Source organism: Crinia signifera, chromosome 5 (genome assembly GCF_055691185.1).
Source record: "Crinia signifera chromosome 5, ASM5569118v1, whole genome shotgun sequence".
NCBI classification, from domain to species: Eukaryota; Metazoa; Chordata; class Amphibia; order Anura; family Myobatrachidae; genus Crinia; species Crinia signifera.
In genome coordinates, this window is record NC_139221.1 from 158,306,820 (window position 1) to 158,325,423 (window position 18,604).

Genomic DNA, 18,604 nt, shown 5'->3' on the forward strand with positions numbered 1-18,604 from the left:
GCAGGGGGGCATGGGAATCAGGGTTAGAGAGGGTTGGTGCAGGGTGAGAGGACACAGGATGAGGGAAGACTCGGGGTGAGATGGGGGTTGGTGCAGGGTGAGAGGGGTTTGGTGAAGGGGGTGGAGTACGCAGGGTGAGAGGTGGTTTATGCAGAGTGGCAGTGGATGCAAGGCTAGAGGGGGTTGGCACAGGGCGAGAAGGGGTTTGTGCAGGGAGAGAAGATGCAGGGTGATATGGGAAGCAGAGTGACAGGGGTTGGTGCAAGGAGGCGGAGGATGCAGGGTGAGAAAGGGTTGGTGCAATGCAATAGCGGTTTGTTGAAGGGGGGCTGAGGATGCAAGGTGAGATGGGGTTGATGCAGGGGGGCGTGGGATGCAGGGTGAGAGTGGGTTGGTGTAGGGTGTTAGGGGGTTGGTGAAGGGGTGCGGAGAATGCAGGTTTAGAGGGGCTTGCTGTAGGGTGTGGGAAATGCTGGGTGAGATGGGGTTGGTGAAGGGAAGCGGAGAATGCAGGGTGAGAGAGTTGGTGAAGGGGGGTGGAGGATGCAGGATGAGAGTGGGTTGGTGCAGGGGGGCATAGGATGCAGGGTTTGAGAGGGTTGGTGCAGGGTGAGAGGACACCGGGTGAGGGAAGACACGGTGAGAGTGGGTTGGTGTAGGGTGAGAGGGGGTAGGTGCAGGTTGGGGGAAGATGCAGGGTCAGAGGGAGTTGGTCAAGGGGGAGGAGAATGCAGGGTTAGAGGGGGTTGATACAGGGTGAGGAAAAATGCTGGGTGAGAGGGGTTTGGTGAAGGGGGTGGAGTACGCAGGGTGAGAGGTGGTTTATGCAGAGTGGCAGAGGATGCAAGGCTAGAGGGGGTTGGCACAGGGCGAGAAGGGGTTTGTGCAGGGAGAAAAGTTGCAGGGTGATATGGGAAACAGAGTGACAGGGGTTGGTGCAGGGAGGCGGAGAATGCAGGGTGAGAAAGGGTTGGTGCAGGGCAATAGCGGTTTGTTGAAGGGGGGCTGAGGATGCAAGGTGAGACGGGGTTGATGCAGGGGGGCGTGGGATGCAGGGTGAGAGTGGGTTGGTGTAGGGTGTTAGGGGGTTGGTGATGGGGTGCGGAGAATGCAGGTTTAGAGGGGCTTGCTGTAGGGTGAGGGAAATGCTGGGTGAGATGGGGTTGGTGAAGGGAAGCGGAGAATGCAGGGTGAGAGAGTTGGTGAAGGGGGGTGGAGGATGCAGGATGAGAGTGGGTTGGGGCAGGGGGCATAGGATGCAGGGTTTGAGACGGTTGGTGCAGGGTGAGAGGACACAGGGTGAAAGTGGGTTGGTGCAGGGTGAGGGAAGATGCAGGGTTTGAGGGGGTTGATGACGCAGGGTGAGAGAGGGTTGGTGCAGGGCGTGAGGGAATTCGTGAAGGGGGTTGAAGGGTGAGAGAGGGTTGGTGCAGGGCGTGAGGGAATTCGTGAAGGGAGGTGAAGGATGCAGGGTGAGAGGGGGTTGGTGCAGGGGGGCATGGGATGTAGATTTGGAGAGGTTGGGTGCAGGGTGAGAGGACACAGGGTGAGTGGGTTGGTGTAGGGTGAGCAGGGGTTGTTACAGGGTGAGAGGGGGTTGGTGCAGGGGGGCATGGAATGCAGGGTTAGAGAGGGTTGTTGCAGGGTGAGGGAAGATGCAGGGTTTGAGGGGGTTAATGACGCAGGGTGAGAGAGGGTTGGTGCAGGGCGTGAGGGAATTCGTGAAGGGGGGTGAAGGGTGAGAGAAGGTTAGTGCAGGGCATGAGGGAATTCGTGAAGGGGGGTGATGGATGCAGGGTGAGAGGGGGTTGGTGCAGGGGTGCGTGGGATGTAGATTTGGAGAGGGTGGGTGCAGGGTGAGAGGACACAGGGTGAGTGGGTTGGTGTAGGGTGAGCAGGGGTTTTTGCAGGGTGAGAGGGGGTTGGTGCAGGGGGGCATGGAATGCAGGGTTAGAGAGGGTTGTTGCAGGGTGAGGGAAGATGCAGGGTTTGAGGGGGTTGATGACGCAGGGTGAGAGAGGGTTGGTGCAGGGCGTGAGGGAATTTGTGAAGGGGGGTGAAGGGTGAGAGAGGGTTGGTGCAGGGCGTGAGGGAATTCGTGAAGGGGGGTGAAGGATGCAGGGTGAGAGGGGGTTGGTGCAGGGGTGCGTGGGATGTAGATTTGGAGAGGGTGGGTGCAGGGTGAGAGGACACAGGGTGAGTGGGTTGGTGTAGGGTGAGCAGGGGTTGTTGCAGTGTGAGAGGGGGTTGGTGCAGGGGGGCATGGAATGCAGGGTTAGAGAGGGTTGTTGCAGGGTGAGGGAAGATGCAGGGTTTGAGGGGGTTGATGACGCAGGGTGAGAGAGGGTTGGTGCAGGGTGTGAGGAAATTTGTGAAGGGGGGTGAAGGGTGAGAGAGGGTTGTTGCAGGGCGTGAGGGAATTCGTGAAGGGGGGTGAAGGGTGAGAGAGGGTTGGTGCAGGGCGTGAGGGAATTCGTGAAGGGGGATGAAGGATGCAGGGTGAGAGGGGGTTGGTGCAGGGGGGTGTGGGTTTAGATTTGGAGAGGGTGGGTGCAGGGTGAGAGTGGGTTGGTGTAGGGTGTTAGGGGGTTGGTGAAGGGGGGCAGAGAATGCAGGTTTAGAGGGGGTTGCTGTAGGGTGAGGGAAATGCTGGGTGAGATGGGGTTGGTGAAGGGAAGCGGAGAATGCAGGGTGAGAGAGTTGGTGAAGGGGGGTGGAGGATGCAGGATGAAAGTGGGTTGTTGCAGGGGGGCATAGGATGCAGGGTTTGAGAGGGTTGGTGCAGGATGAGAGGACACCGGGTGAGGGAAGACACGGTGAGAGTGGGTTGTAGTAGGGTGAGAGGGGGTTGGTGCAGGTTGGGGGAAGATGCAGGGTCAGAGGGAGTTGGTCAAGGGGGAGGAGAATGCAGGGTTAGAGGGGGTTGATACAGGGTGAGGAAAAATGCTGGGTGAGATGGGGTTGGTGAAGGGACGAGGAGAATGCAGGGTGCGAGAGGGTTGGTGAAGGGGGGTGGAGGATGCAGGTTGAGAGTGGGTTGGTGCAGGGGGCATAGGATGCAGGGTTTGAGACAGTTGGTGCAGGGTGAGAGGACACAGGGTGAAAGTGGGTTGGTGCAGGGTGAGGGAAGATGCAGGGTTTGAGGGGGTTGATGACGCAGGGTGAGAGAGGGTTGGTGCAGGGCGTGAGGGAATTCGTGAAGGGGGGTGAAGGGTGAGAGAGTGTTGGTGCAGGGCGTGAGGGAATTTGTGAGGGGGGGTGATGGATGCAGGGTGAGAGGGGGTTGGTGCAGGGGGGCGTGGGATGTAGATTTGGAGAGGGTGGGTGCAAGGTGAGAGGACACAGGGTGAGTGGGTTGGTGTAGGGTGAGCAGGGGTTGTTGCAGGGTGAGAGGGGGTTGGTGCAGGGGGGCATGGAATGCAGGGTTAGAGAGGGTTGTTGCAGGGTGAGGGAAGATGCAGGGTTTGAGGGGGTTGATGACGCAGGGTGAGAGAGGGTTGGTGCAGGGCGTGAGGGAATTTGTGAAGAAGGGTGAAGGGTGAGAAAGGGTTGGTGCAGGGCGTGAGGGAATTCGTGAAGGGGGGTGAAGGGGGGTGTGGGATGTAGATTTGGAGAGGGTGGGTGCAGGGTGAGAGGACACAGGGTGAGTGGGTTGGTGTAGGGTGAGCAGGGGTTGTTGCAGGGTGAGAGGGGTTTGGTGCAGGGGGGCATGGAATGCAGGGTTAGAGAGGGTTGTTGCAGGGTGATGGAAGACACAGGGTGAGATTGGGTTGGTGTAGGGTGAGGGGTTGGTGCAGGGTGAGGGAAGATGCAGGGTGAGATGGGGTAAGTGAAGGGTGCGGAGGCCATAGGGTGAGAGGGGGTTCGTGCAGGGGGGCAGAGAATGCAGGGTGAGAGTGGTTTGGTGCAGGGGGTATATTATGCAGGGTGAGAGGGTTGGTGCAGGGGTGTGTTGGATGCAGGGTGAGAGGGGGTTGGTGCAGGGGGCCGTAAAATGCAGGGTTAGAGAGGGTTGGTGCTGGGCGAGAGGACACAGGGTTAGGGAAGACACAGGGTGAGAGGTGGTTGGTGCAGGGTGAGGGAAGATGTAGGGTGAGAGGGGGCTGAGGATACAGGGTGAAAGGGGGTGAGTACAGGGGGGCAGAGGATGCATGGTGAGAGGGGTTTGGTGAAGGGGGGTGGAGGATGCAGGGTGAAGGAGTTGGTGCAGGGGTTCATGGGATGCAGGGTTACATAGGGTTTGTGCACGGTGAGAGAGGGTTGGTGTATGCTTAGAGGGTTTTGGTGCAGGGTGAGGGAAGTTGCATGGTGAGAGGGGGCGGAGGAAACAGGGTGAGAAGGGGCTGGTCCATGGGGATGGAGGATGCAGGGTTAGAGGGGATTGGTGCAGGGTTAGAGTACACTGGGTGAGGGAAGATGCAGGATGAGGGGGGTGTGCAGAGTGGGGGAAGACGCAGGGTGAGAGGGTGGTGGTGCAGGGTGGCATGAAAGACGAAGGGTGGCATGGAAGACGCACGGTGAGGGAGGGTGCAGGGATGAGATAGATGTAAGACACAGTAAAAATAAATATGCATGTATGTCATGAACATATTATCGCGCCCCTTTTCTATTTTTTTCAGGTCGGACTTCTCCTCAAAGGAATTTTAATGTCAACAACTTACCCAGCTACATCTCTGGACTACTGTGATGTCATATTCTAAAGGTCCAACGGCAGGAGCAGCTACAAACAACAGGTGAGGCGCGATAATATCTTCCTGGCATACATGCAAATTTATCAAATATGTATGTTTGCTATAGACTATCTTCCTTACATTATGTTTTTAGGTTCTGGAGTTTGTAGAGTGAGAGGTGGGTGGTGTAGGGTGAGAAGATGCAGGGTGAGAGAAGACACGGGGTAAGAGGGGGCTGCAGGGTGAGAGAAGATGGCGTGGTGCAGGGTGTCGGTGGATGCAGGGTGACAGAGTACACAAAGATAGAGGGGGTTGGCACAGGTTGAGAAAGGGTTGGTGCAGGGCAATAGGGGTTTGGTGAAGGGGGGCTGAGGATGCAAGGTTAGAGGGGGTTGACGCAGGGGGGCGTGGGATGCAGTGTGAGAGAAGACACAGGGTGAGAGTGGGTTGCTGTAGGGTGTGAGGGGGTTGGTGAAGTGGGGTGTAGAATGCAGGGTTAGAGGGGGTTCGGGCAGGGTGAGGGAAAATGCTGGGTGAGATGGGGTTGGTGAAGGGAAGCGGAGAAGGCAGATTGAGAGAGGTTTGGTGAAGGGGGGTGGAGGATGCAGGGTGAGAGTGGGTTGTTGCAGGGGGGCATATGATGCAGGGTTTGAGAGGGTTGGTGTAGGGTGAGAGGACACAGGGTGAGGGAAGATACGGTGAGAGTGGGTTGGTGTAGGGTGAGAGGGGCTTGGTGCAGGTTGAGGGAAAATGCTGGGTTTAGGGGGTTGGTCAAGGGGGGCGGAAAAATGAAGGGGTAGAGGGGGTTGGTGAAGGGGGTGGAGGATGCAGGGTGAGAGTGGGTTGGTGCAGGGGGGCATGGGATGCAGGGTTTGAGAAGGTTGGTACAGGGTGAGATGACTCAGGGTGAGGGAAGACACAGGGTGAAAGTGGGTTGGTGCAGGGTGAGGGAAGATGCAGGGTGAGAGGGGATTGGTGCATGAGGGCATGGAATTCAGGGTTAGAGAGGGTTGGTGCAGGGTGAGGGAGCACACAGAGGGAGTTTGGGGTGGTGTAGGGTGAGAGGGGGTGGGTTCAGGGTGAGAGCGGGTAAGTGAAGGGGGCGGAGGACATAGGGTGAGAGGGGGTTGGTGTAGGGGGAGCAGGGGTTGTTGCAGGGTGAGAGGGGGTTGGTGCAGGGGGGTGTGGAATGCAGGGTTAGAGGGGGTTGATGCTGGGTGAGGGAAGACACAGGGTTAGAGAGTGTTGGTGTAGGGTGAGGTGGTTGGTGCAGGGTGAGAGAAGATGCAGGGTGAGAGGGGGCGGAGGACACGGTGAAATGGGGTTTGTGCAGAGGGGGGGCACGGAGGATGCAGGTTGAGAGGTGGTTGGTGTAGGGTGAGGGAAAATGCTGGGTGAGAGGGGTTGGTGAAGGGGGGCATGGGATGCAGGGTTTGAGAGGATTGGTACAGGGTGAGAGGACACAGGGTGAGGGAAGACACAGGGTGAAAGTGGGTTGGTGCAGGGTGAGGGGGTTGATGAAGGGGTGGAGAACGCAGGGTGAGAGGGGGTTGGTTCAGGGGGGCAGAGGATGCAGGGTGAGAGAAGGTTGGTGCAGGGTGAGAGGGAGTTCGTGAAGGATGCAGGGTGAGAGGGGTTTGGTGCAGGGGGGCGGAGTATGCAGGATGAGGTAGGGTTGGTGCAGGATTAGAGGGGTTTAGTGAAGGGGGGTGGAGGATGTAGGGTTAGAGAGGGTTAGTGCAGGGGGGCATGGGAATCAGGGTTAGAGAGGGTTGGTGCAGGGTGAGAGGACACAGGATGAGGGAAGACTCGGGGTGAGATGGGGGTTGGTGCAGGGTGAGAGGGGTTTGGTGAAGGGGGTGGAGTACGCAGGGTGAGAGGTGGTTTATGCAGAGTGGCAGAGGATGCAAGGCTAGAGGGGGTTGGCACAGGGCGAGAAGGGGTTTGTGCAGGGAGAAAAGATGCAGGGTGATATGGGAAGCAGAGTGACAGGGGTTGGTGCAAGGAGGCGGAGGATGCAGGGTGAGAAAGGGTTGGTGCAATGCAATAGCGGTTTGTTGAAGGGGGGCTGAGGATGTAAGGTGAGAGGGGGTTGATGCAGGGGGGCGTGGGATGCAGGATGAGAGTGGGTTGGTGTAGGGTGTTAGGGGGTTGGTGAAGGGGGCGGAGAATGCAGGTTTAGAGGGGGTTGCTTTAGGGTGAGGGAAATGCTGGGTGAGATGGGGTTGGTGAAGGGAAGCAGAGAATGCAGGGTGAGAGAGTTGGTGAAGGGGGGTGGAGGATGCAGGATGAGAGTGGGTTGGTGCAGGGGGGGCATAGGATGCAGGGTTTGAGAGGGTTGTTGCAGGGTGAGGGAAGATGCAGGGTTTGAGGGGGTTGATGACGCACGGTGAGAGAGGGTTGGTGCAGGGCGTGAGGGAATTCGTGAAGGGGGGTGAAGGGTGAGAGAGGGTTGGTGCAGGGCGTGAGGGAATTCGTGAAGGGGGGTGAAGGATGCAGGGTGAGAGGGGGTTGGTGCAGGAAGGTGTGGGATGTAGATTTGGAGAGGGTGGGTGCAGGGTGAGAGGACACAGGGTGAGTGGGTTGGTGTAGGGTGAGCAGGGGTTGTTGCAGGGTGAGAGGAGGTTGGTGCAGGAGGGCATGGAATGCAGGGTTAGAGAGGGTTGTTGCAGAGTGAGGGAAGATGCAGGGTTTGAGGGGGTTGATGACGCAGGGTGAGAGAGGGTTGGTGCAGGGTGTGAGGAAATTTGTGAAGGGGGGTGAAGGGTGAGAGAGGGTTGTTGCAGGGCATGAGGGAATTCGTGAAGGGGGGTGAAGGGTGAGAGAGGGTTGGTGCAGGGCGTAAGGGAATTCGTGAAGGGGGATGAAGGATGCAGGGTGAGAGGGGGTTGGTGCAGGGGGGTGTGGGTTTAGATTTGGAGAGGGTGGGTGCAGGGTGAGAGTGGGTTGGTGTAGGGTGTTAGGGGGTTGGTGAAGGGGGGCAGAGAATGCAGGTTTAGAGGGGGTTGCTGTAGGGTGAGGGAAATGCTGGGTGAGATGGGGTTGGTGAAGGGAAGCGGAGAATGCAGGGTGAGAGAGTTGGTGAAGGGGGGTGGAGGATGCAGGATGAAAGTGGCTTGTTGCAGGGGGGCATAGGATGCAGGGTTTGAGAGGGTTGGTGCAGGATGAGAGGACACCGGGTGAGGGAAGACACGGTGAGAGTGGGTTGTAGTAGGGTGAGAGGGGGTTGGTGCAGGTTGGGGGAAGATGCAGGGTCAGAGGGAGTTGGTCAAGGGGGAGGAGAATGCAGGGTTAGAGGGGGTTGATACAGGGTGAGGAAAAATGCTGGGTGAGATGGGGTTGGTGAAGGGACGAGGAGAATGCAGGGTGCGAGAGGGTTGGTGAATGGGGGTGGAGGATGCAGGTTGAGAGTGGGTTGGTGCAGGGGGCATAGGATGCAGGGTTTGAGACAGTTGGTGCAGGGTGAGAGGACACAGGGTGAAAGTGGGTTGGTGCAGGGTGAGGGAAGATGCAGGGTTTGAGGGGGTTGATGACGCAGGGTGAGAGAGGGTTGGTGCAGGGCGTGAGGGAATTCGTGAAGGGGGGTGAAGGGTGAGAGAGGGTTGGTGCAGGGCGTGAGGGAATTTGTGAAGGGGGGTGATGGATGCAGGGTGAGAGGGGGTTGGTGCAGGGGGGCGTGGGATGTAGATTTGGAGAGGGTGGGTGCAGGGTGAGAGGACACAGGGTGAGTGGGTTGGTGTAGGGTGAGCAGGGGTTGTTGCAGGGTGAGAGGGGGTTGGTGCAGGGGGGCATGGAATGCAGGGTTAGAGAGGGTTGTTGCAGGGTGAGGGAAGATGCAGGGTTTGAGGGGGTTGATGACGCAGGGTGAGAGAGGGTTGGTGCAGGGCGTGAGGGAATTTGTGAAGAAGGGTGAAGGGTGAGAAAGGGTTGGTGCAGGGCGTGAGGGAATTCGTGAAGGGGGGTGAAGGGGGGTGTGGGATGTAGATTTGGAGAGGGTGGGTGCAGGGTGAGAGGACACAGGGTGAGTGGGTTGGTGTAGGGTGAGCAGGGGTTGTTGCAGGGTGAGAGGGGTTTGGTGCAGGAGGGCATGGAATGCAGGGTTAGAGAGGGTTGTTGCAGGGTGAGGGAAGATGCAGGGTTTGAGGGGATTGATGACGCATGGTGAGAGAGGGTCGGTGCAGGGCGTGAGGGAATTTGTGAAGGGGGGTGAAGGGTGAGAGAGGGTTGGTGCAGGGCGTGAGGGAATTCGTGAAGGGGGGTGAAGGATGCAGTGTGAGAGGTGGTTGGTGCAGGGGGGCGTGGAATGTAGATTTGAAGAGGGTGGATGCAGGGTGAGAGTGGGTCGGTGTAGGGTGTTAGGGGGTTGGTGAAGGGGGGCGGAGAATGCAGGTTTAGAGGGGGTTGCTGTAGGGTGAGGGAAATGCTGGGTGAGATGGGGTTGGTGAAGGGAAGCGGAGAATGCAGGGTGAGAGAGTTGGTGAAGGGGGGTGAAGGGTGAGAGAGGGTTGGTGCAGGGCGTGAGGGAATTCGTGAAGGGGGGTGATGGATGCAGGGTGAGAGGGGGTTGGTGCAGGGGGGCGTGGGATGTAGATTTGGAGAGGGTGGGTGCAGGGTGAGAGGACACAGGGTGAGTGGGTTGGTGTAGGGTGAGCAGGGGTTGTTGCAGGTTGAGAGGGGGTTGGTGCAGGGGGTCATGGAATGCAGGGTTAGAGAGGGTTGTTGCAGGGTGAGGGAAGATGCAGGGTCAGAGGGAGTTGGTCAAGGGGGAGGAGAATGCAGGGTTAGAGGGGGTTGATACAGGGTGAGGAAAAATGCTGGGTGAGATGGGGTTGGTGAAGGGACGAGGAGAATGCAGGGTGCGAGAGGGTTGGTGAAGGGGGGTGGAGGATGCAGGTTGAGAGTGGGTTGGTGCAGGGTGAGAGGACACAGGGTGTAAGTGGGTTGGTGCAGGGTGAGGGAAGATGCAGGGTTTGAGGGGGTTGATGACGCAGGGTGAGAGAGGGTTGGTGCAGGGCGTGAGGGAATTTTTGAAGAAGGGTGAAGGGTGAGAAAGGGTTGGTGCAGGGCGTGAGGGAATTCGTGAAGGGGGGTGAAGGGGGGTGTGGGATGTAGATTTGGAGAGGGTGGGTGCAGGGTGAGAGGACACAGGGTGAGTGGGTTGGTGTAGGGTGAGCAGGGGTTGATGCAGGGTGAGAAGGGGTTGGTGCAGGGGGGCATGGAATGCAGGGTTAGAGAGGGTTGTTGCAGGGTGATGGAAGACACAGGGTGAGATTGGGTTGGTGTAGGGTGAGGGGTTGGTGCAGGGTGAGGGAAGATGCAGGGTGAGATGGGGTAAGTGAAGGGTGCGGAGGCCATAGGGTGAGAGGGGGTTCGTGCAGGAGGGCAGAGAATGCAGGGTGAGAGTGGTTTGGTGCAGGGGGTATATTATGCAGGGTGAGGGGGTTGGTGCAGGGGTGTGTTGGATGCAGGGTGAGAGGGGGTTGGTGCAGAGGGCCATAAAATGCAGGGTTAGAGAGGGTTGGTGCTGGGCGAGAGGACACAGGGTTAGGGAAGACACAGGGTGAGAGGTGGTTGGTGCAGGGTGAGGGAAGATGTAGGGTGAGAGGGGGCTGAGGATACAGGGTGAAAGGGGGTGGGTACAGGGGGGCAGAGGATGCATGGTGAGAGGGGTTTGGTGAAGGGGGGTGGAGGATGCAGGGTGAAGGAGTTGGTGCAGGGGTTCATGGGATGCAGGGTTACATAGGGTTTGTGCACGGTGAGAGAGGGTTGGTGTATGCTTAGAGGGTTTTGGTGCAGGGTGAGGGAAGTTGCATGGTGAGAGGGGGCGGAGGAAACAGGGTGAGAAGGGGCTGGTCCATGGGGATGGAGGATGCAGGGTTAGAGGGGATTGGTGCAGGGTTAGAGTACACTGGGTGAGGGAAGATGCAGGATGAGGGGGGTGTGCAGAGTGGGGGAAGACGCAGGGTGAGAGGGTGGTGGTGCAGGGTGGCATGAAAGACGAAGGGTGGCATGGAAGACGCACGGTGAGGGAGGGTGCAGGGATGAGATAGATGTAAGACACAGTAAAAATAAATATGCATGTATGTCATGAACATATTATCGCGCCCCTTTTCTATTTTTTTCAGGTCGGACTTCTCCTCAAAGGAATTTTAATGTCAACAACTTACCCAGCTACATCTCTGGACTACTGTGATGTCATATTCTAAAGGTCCAACGGCAGGAGCAGCTACAAACAACAGGTGAGGCGCGATAATATCTTCCTGGCATACATGCAAATTTATCAAATATGTATGTTTGCTATAGACTCTCTTCCTTACATTATGTTTTTAGGTTCTGGAGTTTGTAGAGTGAGAGGTGGGTGGTGTAGGGTGAGAAGATGCAGGGTGAGAGAAGACACGGGGTAAGAGGGGGCTGCAGGGTGAGAGAAGATGGCGTGGTGCAGGGTGTCGGTGGATGCAGGGTGACGGAGTACACAAAGATAGAGGGGGTTGGCACAGGTTGAGAAAGGGTTGGTGCAGGGCAATAGGGGTTTGGTGAAGGGGGGCTGAGGATGCAAGGTTAGAGGGGGTTGACGCAGGGGGGCGTGGGATGCAATGTGAGAGAAGACACAGGGTGAGAGTGGGTTGCTGTAGGGTGTGAGGGGGTTGGTGAAGTGGGGTGTAGAATGCAGGGTTAGAGGGGGTTGGGGCAGGGTGAGGGAAAATGCTGGGTGAGATGGGGTTGGTGAAGGGAAGCGGAGAAGGCAGATTGAGAGAGGTTTGGTGAAGGGGGGTGGAGGATGCAGGGTGAGAGTGGGTTGTTGCAGGGGGGCATATGATGCAGGGTTTGAGAGGGTTGGTGTAGGGTGAGAGGACACAGGGTGAGGGAAGATACGGTGAGAGTGGGTTGGTGTAGGGTGAGAGGGGCTTGGTGCAGGTTGAGGGAAAATGCTGGGTTTAGGGGGTTGGTCAAGGGGGGCGGAAAAATGAAGGGGTAGAGGGGGTTGGTGAAGGGGGTGGAGGATGCAGGGTGAGAGTGGGTTGGTGCAGGGGGGCATGGGATGCAGGGTTTGAGAAGGTTGGTACAGGGTGAGATGACTCAGGGTGAGGGAAGACACAGGGTGAAAGTGGGTTGGTGCAGGGTGAGGGAAGATGCAGGTTGAGAGGGGATTGGTGCATGAGGGCGTGGAATTTAGGGTTAGAGAGGGTTGGTGCAGGGTGAGGGAGCACACAGAGGGAGTTTGGGGTGGTGTAGGGTGAGAGGGGGTGGGTTCAGGGTGAGAGCGGGTAAGTGAAGGGGGCGGAGGACATAGGGTGAGAGGGGGTTGGTGTAGGGGGAGCAGGGGTTGTTGCAGGGTGAGAGGGGGTTGGTGCAGGGGGGTGTGGAATGCAGGGTTAGAGGGGGTTGATGCTGGGTGAGGGAAGACACAGGGTTAGAGAGTGTTGGTGTAGGGTGAGGTGGTTGGTGCAGGGTGAGAGAAGATGCAGGGTGAGAGGGGGCGGAGGACACGGTGAAATGGGGTTTGTGCAGAGGGGGGGCACGGAGGATGCAGGTTGAGAGGTGGTTGGTGTAGGGTGAGGGAAAATGCTGGGTGAGAGGGGTTGGTGAAGGGGGGCATGGGATGCAGGGTTTGAGAGGATTGGTACAGGGTGAGAGGACACAGGGTGAGGGAAGACACAGGGTGAAAGTGGGTTGGTGCAGGGTGAGGGGGTTGATGAAGGGGTGGAGAACGCAGGGTGAGAGGGGGTTGGTTCAGGGGGGCAGAGGATGCAGGGTGAGAGAAGGTTGGTGCAGGGTGAGAGGGAGTTCGTGAAGGATGCAGGGTGAGAGGGGTTTGGTGCAGGGGGGCGGAGTATGCAGGATGAGGTAGGGTTGGTGCAGGATTAGAGGGGTTTAGTGAAGGGGGGTGGAGGATGTGGGGTTAGAGAGGGTTAGTGCAGGGGGGCATGGGAATTAGGGTTAGAGAGGGTTGGTGCAGGGTGAGAGGACACAGGATGAGGGAAGACTCGGGGTGAGATGGGGGTTGGTGCAGGGTGAGAGGGGTTTGGTGAAGGGGGTGGAGTACGCAGGGTGAGAGGTGGTTTATGCAGAGTGGCAGAGGATGCAAGGCTAGAGGGGGTTGGCACAGGGCGAGAAGGGGTTTGTGCAGGGAGAGAAGATGCAGGGTGATATGGGAAGCAGAGTGACAGGGGTTGGTGCAAGGAGGCGGAGGATGCAGGGTGAGAAAGGGTTGGTGCAATGCAATAGCGGTTTGTTGAAGGGGGGCTGAGGATGTAAGGTGAGAGGGGGTTGATGCAGGGGGGCGTGGGATGCAGGATGAGAGTGGGTTGGTGTAGGGTGTTAGGGGGTTGGTGAAGGGGGCGGAGAATGCAGGTTTAGAGGGGGTTGCTTTAGGGTGAGGGAAATGCTGGGTGAGATGGGGTTGGTGAAGGGAAGCAGAGAATGCAGGGTGAGAGAGTTGGTGAAGGGGGGTGGAGGATGCAGGATGAGAGTGGGTTGGTGCAGGGGGGGCATAGGATGCAGGGTTTGAGAGGGTTGTTGCAGGGTGAGGGAAGATGCAGGGTTTGAGGGGGTTGATGACGCAGGGTGAGAGAGGGTTGGTGCAGGGCGTGAGGGAATTCGTGAAGGGGGGTGAAGGGTGAGAGAGGGTTGGTGCAGGGCGTGAGGGAATTCGTGAAGGGGGGTGAAGGATGCAGGGTGAGAGGGGGTTGGTGCAGGGGGGCGTGGGATGTAGATTTGGAGAGGGTGGGTGCAGGGTGAGAGTGGGTTGGTGTAGGGTGTTAGGGGGTTGGTGAAGGGGGGCGGAGAATGCAGTTGTAGAGGGGGTTGCTGTAGGGTGAGCGAAATGCTGGGTGAGATGGGGTTGGTGAAGGGAAGCGGAGAATGCAGGGTGAGAGAGTTGGTGAAGGGGGGTGGAGGATGCAGGATGAGAGTGGGTTGGTGCAGGGGGGCATAGGATGCAGGGTTTGAGAGGGTTGGTGCAGGGTGAGAGGACACCGGGTGAGGGAAGACACGGTGAGAGTGGGTTGGTGTAGGGTGAGAGGGGGTTGGTGCAGGTTGGGGGAAGATGCAGGGTCAGAGGGAGTTGGTCAAGGGGGAGGAGAATGCAGGGTTAGAGGGGGTTGATACAGGGTGAGGAAAAATGCTGGGTGAGATGGGGTTGGTGAAGGGACGAGGAGAATGCAGTGTGCGAGAGGGTTGGTGAATGGGGGTGGAGGATGCAGGGTGAGAGTGGGTTGGTGCAGGGGGCATAGGATGCAGGGTTTGAGACGGTTGGTGCAGGGTGAGAGGACACAGGGTGAAAGTGGGTTGGTGCAGGGTGAGGAAAGATGCAGGGTTTGAGGGGGTTGATGATGCAGGGTGAGAGAGGGTTGGTGCAGGGCGTGAGGGAATTCGTGAAGGGGGGTGAAGGATGCAGGGTGAGAGGGGGTTGGTGCAGGGCGTGAGGGAATTCGTGAAGGGGGGTGAAGGATGCAGGGTGAGAGGGGGTTGGTGCAGGGGGGGCGTGGGATGTAGATCTGGAGAGGATGGGTGCAGGGTGAGAGGACACAGGGTGAGTGGGTTGGTGTAGGGTGAGAGGGGGTTGGTGCAGGGGGGCATGGAATGCAGGGTTAGAGAGGGTTGTTGCAGGGTGAGGGAAGATGCAGGGTTTGAGGGGGTTGATGACGCAGGGTGAGAGAGGGTTGGTGCAGGGCGTGAGGGAATTTGTGAAGGGGGTGAAGGTGAGAGAGGGTTGGTGCAGGGCGTGAGGGAATTCGTGAAGGGGGGTGAAGGATGCAGGGTGAGAAGGGGTTGGTGCAGGGGGGCGTGGGATGTAGATTTGGAGAGGGTGGGTGCAGGGTGAGCGGACACAGGGTGAGTGGGTTGGTGTAGGGTGAGCAGGGGTTGTTGCAGGGTGAGAGGGGGTTGGTGCAGGGGGGCATGGAATGCAGGGTTAGAGAGGGTTGTTGCAGGGTGAGGGAAGATGCAGGGTTTGAGGGGGTTGATGACGCAGGGTGAGAGAGGGTTGGTGCAGGGCGTGAGGGAATTTGTGAAGGGGGGTGAAGGGTGAGAGAGGGTTGGTGCAGGGCGTGAGGGAATTCGTGAAGGGGGGTGAAGGATGCAGGGTGAGAGGGGGTTGGTGCAGGGGGGCGTGGGATGTAGATCTGGAGAGGGTGGGTGCAGGGTGAGAGTGGGTTGGTGTAGGGTGTTAGGGGGTTAATGAAGGGGGGCGGAGAATGCAGTTTTAGAGGGGGTTGCTGTAGGGTAAGGGAAATGCTGGGTGAGATGGGGTTGGTGAAGGGAAGCGGAGAATGCAGGGTGAGAGAGTTGGTGAAGGGGGGTGGAGGATGCAGGATGAGAGTGGGTTGGTGCAGGGGGGCATAGGATGCAGGGTTTGAGAGGGTTGGTGCAGGGTGAGAAGACACCGGGTGAGGGAAGACACGGTGAGAGTGGGTTGGTGTAGGGTGAGAGGGAGTTGGTGCAGGTTGGGGGAAGATGCAGGGTCAGAGGGAGTTGGTCAAGGGGGAGGAGAATGCAGGGTTAGAGGGGGTTGATACAGGGTGAGGAAAAATGCTGGGTGAGATGGGGTTGGTGACGGGACGAGGAGAATGCAGGGTGCGAGAGGGTTGGTGAATGGGGGTGGAGGATGCAGGGTGAGAGTGGGTTGGTGCAGGGGGCATAGGATGCAGGGTTTGAGACGGTTGGTGCAGGGTGAGAGGACACAGGGTGAAAGTGGGTTGGTGCAGGGTGAGGGAAGATGCAGGGTTTGAGGGGGTTGATGACGCAGGGTGAGAGAGGGTTGGTGCAGGGCGTGAGGGAATTCATGAAGGGGGGTGAAGGGTGAGAGAGGGTTGGTGCAGGGCGTGAGGGAATTTGTGAAGTGGGGGTGAAGGATGCAAGGTGAGGGGGTTGGTGCAGGGGGGGGCGTAGAATGTAGATTTGGAGAGGGTGGGTGCAGAGTGAGAGGACACAGGGTGAGTGGGTTGGTGTAGGGTGAGCAGGGGTTGTTGCAGGGTGAGAGGGGGTTGGTGTCGGGGGGCAAGGAATGCAGGGTTAGAGAGGGTTGTTGCAGGGTGAGGGAAGATGCAGGGTTTGAGGGGGTTGATGATGCAGGGTGAGAGAGTGTTGGTGCAGGGCGTGAGGGAATTCGTGAAGGGGGTGAAGGTGAGAGAGGGTTGGTGCAGGGCGTGAGGGAATTTTTGAAGCGGGGTGAAGGATGCAGGGTGAGAGGGGGTTGGTGCAGGGGGGCTTGGGATGTAGATTTGGAGAGGGTGGGTGCAGGGTGAGAGGACACAGGGTGAGTGGGTTGGAGTAGGGTGAGCAGGGGTTGTTGCAGGGTGAGAGGGGGTTGGTGCAGGGGGGCATGGAATGCAGGGTTAGAGAGGGGTGTTGCAGGGTGAGGGAAGATGCAGGGTTTGAGGGGGTTGATGACGCAGGGTGAGAGAGGGTTGGTGCAGGGCGTGAGGGAATTCGTGAAGGGGGTGAAGTTGAGAGAGGGTTGGTGCAGGGCGTGAGGGAATTCGTGAAGGGGGGTGAAGGATGCAGGGTGAGATGGGGTTGGTGCAGGGGGGCGTCGGATGTAGATTTGGAGAGGGTGGGTGCAGGGTGAGATGACACAGGGTGAGTGGGTTGGTGTAGGGTGAGCAGGGGTTGTTGCAGGGTGAGAGGGGGTTGGTGCAGGGGGGCATGGAATGCAGGGTTAGAGAGGGGTGTTGCAGGGTGAGGGAAGATGCAGGGTTTGAGGGGGTTGATGACGCAGGGTGAGAGAGGGTTGGTGCAGGGCGTGAGGGAATTCGTGAAGGGGGTGAAGGATGCAGGGTGAGAGGGGGTTGGTGCAGGGGGGCGTGGGATGTAGATTTGGAGAGGGTGGGTGCAGGGTGAGAGTGGGTTGGTGTAGGGTATTAGGGGGTTGGTGAAGGGGGCGGAGAATGCAGGTTTAGAGGGGGTTGCTGTAGGGTGAGGGAAATGCTGGGTGAGATGGGGTTGGTGAAGGGAAGCGTTGAATGCAGGGTGAGAGAGTTGGTGAAAGGGGGTGGAGGATGCAGGATGAGAGTGGGTTGGTGCAGGGGGGCATAGGATGCAGGGTTTGAGAGGGTTGGTGCAGGGTGAGAGGACACCGGGTGAGGGAAGACACGGTGAGAGTGGGTTGGTGTAGGGTGAGAGGGGGTAGGTGCAGGTTGGGGGAAGATGCAGGGTCAGAGGGAGTTGGTCAAGGGGGAAGAGAATGCATGGGTAGAGGGTGCTGATACAGGGTGAGGAAAAATGCTGGGTGAGATGGGGTTGGTGAAGGGACGAGGAGAATGCAGTGTGCGAGAGGGTTGGTGAATGGGGGTGGAGGATGCAGGGTGAGAGTGGGTTGGTGCAGGGGGCATAGGATGCAGGGTTTGAGTCGGTTGGTGCAGGGTGAGAGGACACAGGGTGAAAGTGGGTTGGTGCAGGGTGAGGGAAGATGCAGGGTTTGAGGGGGTTGATGATGCAGGGTGAGAGAGGGTTGGTGCAGGGCGTGAGGGAATTCGTGAAGGGGGCTGAAGGGTGAGAGAGGGTTGGTGGAGGGCGTGAGGGAATTCGTGAAGGGGGGTGAAGGATGCAGGGTGAGAGGGGGTTGGTGCAGGGGGGGCGTGGGATGTAGATCTGGAGAGGGTGGGTGCAGGGTGAGAGGACACAGGGTGAGTGGGTTTGTGTAGGGTGAGCAGGGGTTGTTGCAGGGTGAGAGGGGGTTGGTGCAGGGGGGCATGGAATGCAGGGTTAGAGAGGGTTGTTGCATGGTGAGGGAAGATGCAGGGTTTGAGGGGGTTGATGACGCAGGGTGAGAGAGGGTTGGTGCAGGGCGTGAGGGAATTCGTGAAGGGGGTGAAGGTGAGAGAGGGTTGGTGCAGGGCGTGAGGGAATTCGTGAAGGGGGGTGAAGGATGCAGGGTGAGAGGGGGCTGGTGCAGGGGGGCGTGGGATGTAGATTTGGAGAGGGTGGGTGCAGGGTGAGCGGACACAGGGTGAGTGGGTTGGTGTAGGGTGAGCAGGGGTTGTTGCAGGGTGAGAGGGGGTTGGTGCAGGGGGGCATGGAATGCAGGGTTAGAGAGGGTTGTTGCAGGGTGAGGGAAGATGCAGCGTTTGAGGGGGTTGATGACGCAGGGTGAGAGAGAGTTGGTGCAGGGCGTGAGGGAATTTGTGAAGGGGGGTGAAGGGTGATAGAGGGTTGGTGCAGGGCGTGAGGGAATTCGTGAAGGGGGGTGAAGGATGCAGGGTGAGAGGGGGTTGGTGCAGGGGGCATAGGATGCAGGGTTTGAGATGGTTGGTGCAGGGTGAGAGGACACAGGGTGAAAGTGGGTTGCTGCAGGGTGAGGGAAGATGCAGGGTTTGAGGGGGTTGATGAAGGGGTTGGAGGATGCAGGGTTAGAGAGGGTTGGTGCAGAGTGAGAGGACACAGGGTAATTGAAGACGCAGGGTGAAAGTGGGTTGGTGTAGGGTGAGCATGGGTTGGTGCACGGTAAGGGAAGATGCAGGGTGAGAGGGAGTTGGTGCATGGGGGCGTGCAATTCAGGGTTAGAGAGGGTTGGTGCAGGGTGAGGGAGGACACAGGGGGAGATTGGGGTGGTGTAGGGTGAGGGGGTTGGTTCAGGGAGAGGGTTGGTGCAGGGTGGGAGTGGGTATGTGAAGGGGGCGGATGACATAGGGTGAGAGGTGGTTGGTGTAGGGGGAGCAGGGGTTGTTGCAGGGTGAGAGGGGGTTGGTGCAGGAGGGTGTGGGATGCAGGGTTAGAGGGGGTTGATGCAGGGTAAGGAAAGACACAGGGTTAGAGTGGGTTGGTGTAGGGTGAGGTGGTTGGTGCAGGGTGAGAGAAGATGCAGGGTGAGAGGGGGCGGAGGACATGGTGAAATGGGGTTGTTGCAGAGGGGGGGCGCGGAGGATGCAGGTTGAGAGGTGGTTGGTGTAGGGTGAGGGAAAATGCTGGGTGAGAGGGGTTGGTGCAGGGTAAGA

The 18,604-nt window shown here is 58.5% G+C and overlaps 1 long non-coding RNA gene across 16 annotated transcripts in view; it reads left to right on the forward strand.

The window, feature by feature from the left end:
- The window catches only part of LOC146080668 (uncharacterized), a 121,560-nt gene that overhangs the window by 62,426 nt on the left and 40,530 nt on the right, over positions 1-18,604 (forward strand). For all 16 annotated transcript variants that reach the window (XR_014474941.1, XR_014474939.1, XR_014474934.1 and 13 more), the window contains 2 exons: positions 4,620-4,733; positions 10,796-10,909. This is a non-coding gene — a long non-coding RNA (uncharacterized LOC146080668). The remainder of the gene's footprint in view (positions 1-4,619; positions 4,734-10,795; positions 10,910-18,604) is intronic.